Here is a 9514-nt window from a genome sequence, read left to right on the forward strand (position 1 = left end):
ACATGACCAGAATAATGCATACATTTCTTACCAAGCATTGCAGCCTCCTCCTTTGTTTACCCTTCACATCCCTTCCCAGCCTCCCCCTTCCTCCCACCTAATCCTTCCTCCCTCTCCCCCCCCCACCGACATTGTTAAGCTCGTTTTTGACATGACAATTTGTACTTTTCATTGTAGCAACAGGTCAACCTGAATCCTTAAACGACTTGTTTTTCCCCATCTCCTCCACAAGTTATACAGACATCAAATATACTGAAAGTGGGTGTTAAACTGTGGGGGAGGAACATACTAAGCAGCAAAGAAATAATCTTATAAATGGGTTAGAAACACTTGCATGAAAGAAAAAAACATTAAAATACATATCTAAGGGTTCATTTTCCTAACATCACATTATCTGACCTTTTCTGCTTGACTCATACATATACTAGATATTGCAAATAAGGGAAACCATGGAACCTGTGTTTCTTTGGGTCTCGCTTACTTCACTTAATATAATTTTTTCCAAGTGTTTCCATTTCCTAACAAATGGGGCAATGTCATTCTTTCTGATGGAGGCATAGAATTCCATTGTGTATATATAACACATTTTCTTGATCCATTCATCTACAGAAGGGCATCTGGGTTGGTTCCATATCTTAGCTATGGTAAATAATGCTGCAATAAACATAGTTGTGCTGGTAGCTGTAGTGTGGTCTTGTTTGTAAACATTTGGGTAAATGCCCAAAAGTGAGATAGATGGGTCATAGGGGACCTCTATGTGAAGTCTTTTGAGGAACCTCCAAACTGCTTTCCAAAGTGGTTGAACAAGTTTACATTCCCACCAACAATGAAGTAAGGTTCCCTTCTGTCCACATCCCCTCGAGCATCTGTTGTTGTTAGAATTCTTGATTTTTGCTATTCTAACTGGAGTGAGGTGTTATCTCAATGTTGTTTTGATTTGCTTTTTTTATGGATAGGGATGTTGAGCATTTCTTCATGTGTCTATAGGCAATCCTTCTTTCTTCTTCAGAGAAGTTTCTCTTTAAGTCTTTAGCCCACTTATTTATTGGGCAGTTGTTTCTTTGAGGATTTGTTGTTGGGGGATTTAATTTTTTGAGTTCCAAATATATTTTAGATAGAGACCCTTGTCCATTGTATGGCTAGTAAAGATCTTCTCCCAATCCGTGGGCTTTCTATTGATCTTGCTAGCTATGTCCTTTGCCATGTAGAAGCTCTGCAACTTCATGCAATCACATTTCTCCAAGGTTTCTTTGATATGTTTTGTTTCCTTGTCTCTATTCAGAAAATTTCGGCCTGAGCCAAGGAGACCTAGGGTTTCTCCTATTCCATGCTGTAATGTTTTCAGAGGTCTTTGATCCATTTGGAGTTGATTCTGGTGCAGTGTGATATATAAGGATCTACCTTTAGTTTTCTACAAGTAGTTAACCAATTTTGCCAGCACCATTTACTGAAGAGGCTGTCTTTGTTCCATTCTATTGTTTTAGCTCCTTTACCGAGGATTAGATGGCTATAGGTCTGTAGGTTCATTTCTGGGTTTTCAATTCTATTCCATTGTTCCTGAGGTCTGTTCTTATGCCAATACCAAGCTGTTTTGATTACTATGGCTTTATAGTAAAGTTTGAAATTTGGTATTGATATTCCTCCAGCAGTGTTCTTTCCGTTGAGGAGCGTTTTTGCTATTCGGGGTCTTTTATTGTTCCATATGAATTTTTGGATTGCCTCTTTTATTTCCTTGAAGAATGTGGTTGGAATTTTGATAGTTATCTTGAATTTGAAGATAGCCTTGGGAAGTATTTCCATTTTCACAATTTTAATCTTTCCAAACCAGGATCATGGGAGGTTTTGCCATTTTCTAAGTTCTGTGTTGATTTCTTTTTTCAAGATTTTAAAGTTTTCATCATAGAGGTCCTTCACTCCTTTGTTAAGTTAATTCGTAAGTATTTTATTTTTTGTGGGACTATTAAAAATGGAGTTGCGTTCCTAATTTCAGGCACACTTTTCTTATTGTTGGCGTACAGAATAGCCATTGCTTTTGGGGGGTTAATTTTATAACCTGCTCCTTTGCCAAAGTTTTGAATCAGCTTGCGTAATTTGGGAGTGGAGTCTATGGGATTCTTTAAATACAAGATCATGTCGTCTGCAAAGAGGGAGAGTTTTATTTCTTCTTTCCCTATTTGGATCCCCTTTATGTCTGCATCGTGTCTTATTGCTGTAGCTAGGCATTCTAATACTAGGTTGAAGAGAAGTGGAGAGAGTGAACATCCCTGACTTGTTCCTGAGTTAAGAGGAAATGGCTTTAGTTTTTCACCATTAAGTATAATGCTGGCTGTAGGTTTGTCATATACAGAATTTATTGTATTGAGGAATGTTCCATGGATTCCTAATTTTTCTAAAACCTTCATCTTAAAGGGGTGTTGGATCTTGTCGAATGCTTTTTCTGCATCTATTGAGATAACCATGTGGTTCTCATTCTTGCTCCTGCTGATGTGATGGATAATATTAATTGATTTGCGTATATTGAACCAGATTTGCATCCCTGAAATGAATCATGTTTGATCGTGGTGTATGATTTTTTGGATGAATTGTTGAAGGCGATTGGCCAAAATTTTGTTGAGAAGTTTTGCATCAATGTTCATCAAAGAAATGGGTCTATAGTTCTCTTTCTTTGTTGAGTACCTTCCTGGTTTTGGGATGAGGGTTATGATGGCTTCATAGAATGTGTTCGGGAGTGAACTTTCTTTTTCAATTTCATTGAAGAGTTGGAGGAGAATTGGTGTGAGCTCTGCTTTGAAGGCCTTGTAAAATTCCGCTGTAAAACCATTTTGGTCCTGGACTTTTCTTAGCTGGGAGATATCTTATTGCTGTTTCTATTTCAATGCTTGATATGGGCCTGTGCAGATAGTTTAACTCATCTTAGTTTAGGTTTGGCATGTCAATATTTGCTAGGAAGAGGTCCATTTCTGTCAAGTTCTCAAAATTATCAGCATAAAGTTTTGAGAAGTATTCCCTTATAATGTTCTGAATCTTGGTTGTTTCCGTGGTGATGTTTCCATTCTCATCTCTGAGTTTATTAATTTGGGTGTGTTCTCTTCTTTTTCTGATAAGATTTGCTAAGGGTCTGTCAATTTTGTTAAGTTTTTCGAAGAACCAACTCTTTGTTTTGTTGATTCTTTCTATAGTTTTGTTGGATTCTAATTCATTTAATTCTGATTTAATTTTGATTATTTCTTTCCGTCTACTGGATTGGGGTTTATCTTGCTGCTCTTTTTCAAGGAGGTTTAGATGTGTCATTAAATTGTTAGTTTCAGATCTGTCCAATTTGTTGATGTAGGAGCTCAGAGCTATACTTGCCTCTGAGTACTGGATTGCTGTGTCCCAGAGGAGCTGGTAATTTGTGTGTTCATTTTTGTTGAATAGCATGAACATTTGAATTTCCTTTCTAATCTCTTCCATGACCCACTCATGATTCAGCAGTGTGTTGTTGAGCCTCCATGTGATACCGGACTTTCTTTGGTGGCTTTTGGTGTTGAGTTCTAATTTTATTCCTTTGTGGTCAGAGAGAATGCAAGATATAACTTCAATGTTTCTGAATTTACACAAGTTTGCTTTGTGGCCTAAAATGTGGTCTATTATAGAAAATGTTCCATGTGCTGCTGAGGAAAATGTGTATTCTGATTCTGCTGGGTGAAATGTTCGGTAGATGTCTGTTAAGTCTAGTTGATCTATACAGCTGTTTAGATCTGCGGTTCTCTGTTGGGTTTTTGCCCAGTTGATCTATCTAGTGGGGAGAGTGGTGTGTTAAAATCCCCAAAAATTAGTGTCTTTGGAGTTATATGGGATTTGAGGGAAATTAGTGTTTCTTGGATAAATTTGGGTGCTCCATTGTTTGGCCAGTAGATATTTAGAATTGCAATATCCTCCTGAAGGAGAGATCCCTTAATGAGTATGTGGCAACCTTCTTTATGTTTTCTCACTACTTTTAATTTGATGTCTATTTTATCTGGTATTAGGATTGCAACTCCCGCCTGTTTATGGGGGCCGATTGCTTGGTAGATTTTCTTGCAACTTTAATATTGAAAATGTGTTTGTTTTTATGGGTAAGATGTGACTCCTGAAGGCAGCAGATAGAAGGGTCTTGTTTTTTAATCCAACTAGACAGTCTATGTCGCTTAATTGGAGAGTTCATTCCGTTAACGTTAAGAGAAAGGACTGAGAGGTATTTGGGAGTTCCTGCCATGTCATCCACCTTCTTGGTGGCTGCGCAAACTGGCTTCTTCCTATGTTTCTTGGATTCTCAGTTTGGGTGCAGTTTCTTGACCTTTATTGTAGTCTTGTTGGTTTTCTATGTGTAGGACATCTTTAAGATTCTTTTGTAGGACTGGTTTGGTGGAGATGTATTGTTTCAAATTTTCTTTGCTATGGAAGGTTTTTATTTGGCCTTCAGTTATGGAGAGTTTACCTGGGTACAGTATTCTTGGTTGATAGTTGTTTGTTTTTAGGGCATAGCATACATCATTGTAGGCTCTTCTTGCTTTGATTGTCTCTGCTGAGAAATTTGAGGTGATTCTAATTGGTTTTCCTTTATAGGTGATTAATCTTTTCTCCTTGACAGCTTTAAGGATCGTTTCCTTGGTCTGAGTTGATCCTGTGTGGATTATAATGTGACAGTGGGATGTCCTATTCTGGTCTGGTCTATTTGGGGTTCTAAATGCTTCTTGTATCTGAATAGGCCTATCTTTTTTATGTTTGGGATGTTCTCTGCTAGGACCTGTTATACAAATTTCCTAGGCCATTAACTTCTGTTTCTAGGGGCTTCTCTACACCCATTATCCTTAGATTAGGCCTTCTGATGGTGTCTTCCAAGTCTTGGATAGATCTATCATATTTCTTGGACTTGGCTTGGATGGTTGTTTGTTATTGCTCTATTATATCTAGACTCTCTTCAATCCCTGAGATTCGATCTTCTGCATGGTCTAACCTGCTGTCAAGACTTTCTACATTGTTTTTGATCTCTTTTCCTTCTAATTGGTCAGCTTTGATGGCTTCAAGTTCTTTGTTGAAGCTCTGTTTTAGTTCTTATATGAATTTCTTTACTTCCATAATTTGGTGTTCATTGTTTGTTCTCAAATCACTTAGCTGATTGATTATGGTTTCCTTGGACTCCCATTCCTTCTGTTGGGTTCCATTCATCATTCCTTTTGTGGTCTCCCTGACTTTCTTCAGCTCTTTGTTAATGGATTCCATGAATGCCTTTAGTGATCTTTGTGTATTCTCTTCATGCTCTTTCGATTCCTGTATTACTCTTTGATTAGCTTCCTCCTGTTCATGGGATTCCTGCCGTTCTCTTTGAGTGTTCTCAGCCTGCTCACGCCATTCCTGCCTTTCTCTTTGAGTATTCTCAAGCTGCTCACACAAATCCTGTATCAGTTTTTGAGTAGCATCCTCATGCTTATGATATTCCTGTATAAACTTTTGGATTGCCTCCTCTATCTCCCTATCAGGCACATACAGAGTCGTTTGTATGCTTTCCATCTTTTCATTTATCATGTTTTCCAGCAGTGTTTGTAGAGCTATTTGGGAACTCTCCTCTGGATTATTCATTATCTGTTCTGTCCCCTGATTATCAAGATTGGGAGTTGATATACCCGGATTTGCCATTTTTTTTGTGTTTTTCTGGCTTACTCTGTCCATTTGAGATGAAAATAGCACCAGATTTGTGCTCAAACACTCTCTTAAGGCAACCATCAACCAAAGTCTGAATTTGTACAGTCAATAGTCTACAGATAAAATCTTGTTCAACAGATACATCTATACAACATCTAACAACTATATATTAAAGGGCCTCGAACCGCAGCGAATTTGGAAAACCAGAAATTATTAGGGTTAGGGAGAGATGTGGGTAAAAAATAAGAATAGATTGGTGTGGGGATGCATAGGGAGAGTTAACTAAGTCCTAATTTCAATGCAGGAAATAGGTTGGGTAGGATGAAATTAGAGAGAGAGAAAAAAAGAAGAAAGGGAATTGGAAAAGAAAAGAGACCAGAAAAAATAGAAAAGTAAAAATTAATAATATTATGTAGAATCGATAACAATCTATTTAGAGAAGAACGTGAATATATTGAGAGAAGAGGAGGGACATAGAGGAGATGTGAAAAACTTAAAAATAAAAATGCTTATAATATTATATAGGTATAAGGAAGTAGTACTGCTATTAAGGAATTTAAGTCTCAGAGGTTCTGAATTGAGTAATAGATTTGTGGATTAAGTGTGTACACAATGGGGTATAGGGTCTACTAATTAATTACAGGTTTATCTGAGGATGTGCAGGACAAGAGTTAAGTCACATAAAGAAGAACAAAAGAGAGGAAAAGCTGAAAAGGATAAGAAAGGAAGAAAAAAAGATCAGAAGTTCAGTAGAGCTAAACAAAAAACAAAAAGATAATTAAAAAAGAAAAAAAAAGAGAAATAAGACAAAAAAAAAAGAAAGAAAAACGCACATTCATGTATCCCTAAAATAAAAATTATAAGAAGAAAAAAAAGTTACTGGAAAACAATTTTTTTTCAAAAATGGCAAAAATTAAAGTTTATAAAAAGTTTTAGAAAAGAAAAGAAAATTTTTTTATATAAGGTACCAAAAGAAAAAGAAGAATTAGAAGAAGAAGAATAAGAAAAAAAAATGTTCTTTGATTTTTTTGGGGAGGGGTGGGAAAAATCCTGTATCTCCCTTGTATCTGTAACCAGCCTCTTGTTGGAGTCTCTGGTCTGCTTGTGGTCCTGTGGCTTAATTGGTTTCTTAAGTCAGTTGGTTTGAACAGGCAGAAAAATGCTCTGCTTTACCCAGGATTTTGAGATCCTCCTTCCAGGTTAGTTTAATGGAAGGCTGATCTGCTTTGAGAATCACAAAAGAGGGGAATGCAGTGATGAGGCTAGGTTCTGGGTAGAGGTGAGGGATTTCAACAAGCAGTAGCTTTTCCCTGGGGCTAGTTTGTGAAAAACTCACAGAGCCCAGCCTGGAGCCATTCTCAGGGTTTCTGTTTACTGAATTTCAATTTATTGTTGATGCTGCTAGAGGGAGGGGCAGCCTCTCGCTCTGATTACCCAGTGAAGAAAGCCACTCCTAGGGCTGGTGCCTGAGCTGGGTGACTTTTCCCTGGGTGGAGCTGAGTCTGTTAGGTCACGCCGCCGTTAAGTTCTTGTGACCTGCTAAATGACTCATTTTATTCCAAGGCCTGAGTTGGAGCTAGCAGCTCCATTGAGCTTTGTTGGTATCCAAGATGGAGATTTCCGGACTGGGGGGGGGGGGGGTTGGCCTTCCCTCCTCTGCTCCCTGAGAAGGATCGAGGCCATCAAGCTTCTACTCACACCGAGTCTTGGTTCCCGGGTCGTCTCTGGTCTGCGAACTGCAGGATGAAGATGTCTGGTCCCTATTGGTCCTTACTGGTGTTGAGTAGAGTCTGCTCGCCAGCTGCATCTGGCTCCTTCGTCTCGTGATCTCTGTGGCTCATGTATGGTGTCCTGTGGTCTCCGTCGCCCCCGCTGCCCCCACTGCCGCGGCTGCTGGCAAGTGCTCAGATGTGTCACCTTGCCTGGGTTTTCCCTCTCTGGCCTAACTCTCTGTCCTGTGATTGCACACTTGGTGTGATTCTCTGGCTTAGGACTGTTCACTGGAACTCTAAAACTGCTTTCTATGTGAGAGCTTGTCCAGATTCCAGCTTTTCCTCTGCCATCTTCCTGGAACTCTATATTATCACCTTTTATCGTATACATTTTAGTGCTTTCGAAGTGAATTGTAACTTCATAGGTTTTCAAAGCCTAATTTTCACAAACTTGCATTTCTTCAAATAGAAATGCTGTAAATTTTAGAACAGACATTTAAATAGATATAAAATTCAGTTACCGGAATTTGCCCAGCATATATCCTCTATAGTGTGTCTTTTCAAAATTTGTTTTTGGGGATCATTTCCAGGGTCTCACACATACTATTCAAGTTCACTGTCAATTAACTACATTCTCTGTCCAAAAAAGTTTTTTACTTCTGTTTAATACATTCATAGAAGTGTAATGCCTGGATCCTATACAATTCTCTTTCACCTTTTGAAGACTTTAAAACTTGTTTGCTAAAATGATTGCAGTATTTTACAAATTGATCTCTATGAGAAGTATATCAATTTCTCCACAAATGCATTACTATATTTTGCATCCTCTTTTTATATTATGGTCATACTAGTGAGTTTTCCTTTTATTATTTCTTAGACACTAAAGAGGAGCTTATTTCATATGCTCCTCCTATTGACTATTAATTTACATATGTTATTTAAAGAAATACCCTATTCAGGAAAAAATTTATATAGAATTAGAAGATATAAAAATACTTAAGTTTCAGAATCATTGTAGCATTAACATTGGAGCAGTAAAAATTTGTGTGCCCTCTATTAGATATGTTTTCATTTCTGTTATAGTGTCCCTTGAATTTTGAAAGGTTATCACTGATATAATCCAGTTCTTGCTTTTCTTTAGCCAGTAATGTTTTCCATGTCAAATTTTTAGAAACCTTTACTGATCAATGTCATGAATTTTTACATTTATGTTTTATAGGTTTTTACACCTCACATTTAATTTGATAATCATTTTTTATAAGGTTTGAGATAGGCCAGGTGCCGGTGGCTCATGCCTGTAATCCCAGCTACTCAGGAGGCTGAGATCTGAGGATCATGGTTTAAAGCCAGCCCGGGCAGGAAAGTCCATGAGACACTTATCTCCAATAAACCACTACAAAACCGGAAGTTTTGCTGTTGCTCAAGCGGTAGAGTGCTCACCTTGAGCTGAAGAGCACATGGATAGCGCAAAAGCCAAGAGTTCAAACCCCATGACAGACATACAAACAAACAAACAAAGGATTGAGGCAGTAGTCTAAGATCATTCTTTAAATCTAGCGAGGCAATAGTGCCAATACAACCATTTAAGATTCTGTTTTTATTTCATAAAATTATAGCATCCTTTTCAAAATCTGTGGACCATAAAACTAAGAATTTCTTTTTGACAAATCTGTTACCTTATTCTATGTGTCTGTTCTTATAGTTGAACTATGTTGTCTTCACTACTAACCATGGTAATGCTATTCAAATTCGTATGAAGGCTCAAGCTACATCATTTTACAAGATTGCTCTGACTGACCTGTATTCCTTGAATTTACATATGAGATTATTGAGCAGGTGGACCAATACTCTACAGAGATATCTAAATATTTGATAGTCACTCATATTTCACACCTTGTGAAAATACAAACCCCTGATATTATATATAGAAAATGTCTTTAGAGACTGCTCAATGTAACTAAAATTAATTTAGGAATAAGATAAGATTTAGATAACATTACAGCATAATAAAGCTGAATGATAACGACTTGAGCTGTACTGCAGAAGAGAGTGAGAGGAGGAAGAATGGTGGACCACATAGGAGCTGTATGTCATTGGTATTGTTTCAAAAAACAGAAAGACTTCAGAGAAGACAAGGA

Source organism: Dipodomys spectabilis, unplaced genomic scaffold (genome assembly GCF_019054845.1).
Source record: "Dipodomys spectabilis isolate Male_0828 unplaced genomic scaffold, ASM1905484v1 ptg000320l, whole genome shotgun sequence".
NCBI classification, from domain to species: Eukaryota; Metazoa; Chordata; class Mammalia; order Rodentia; family Heteromyidae; genus Dipodomys; species Dipodomys spectabilis.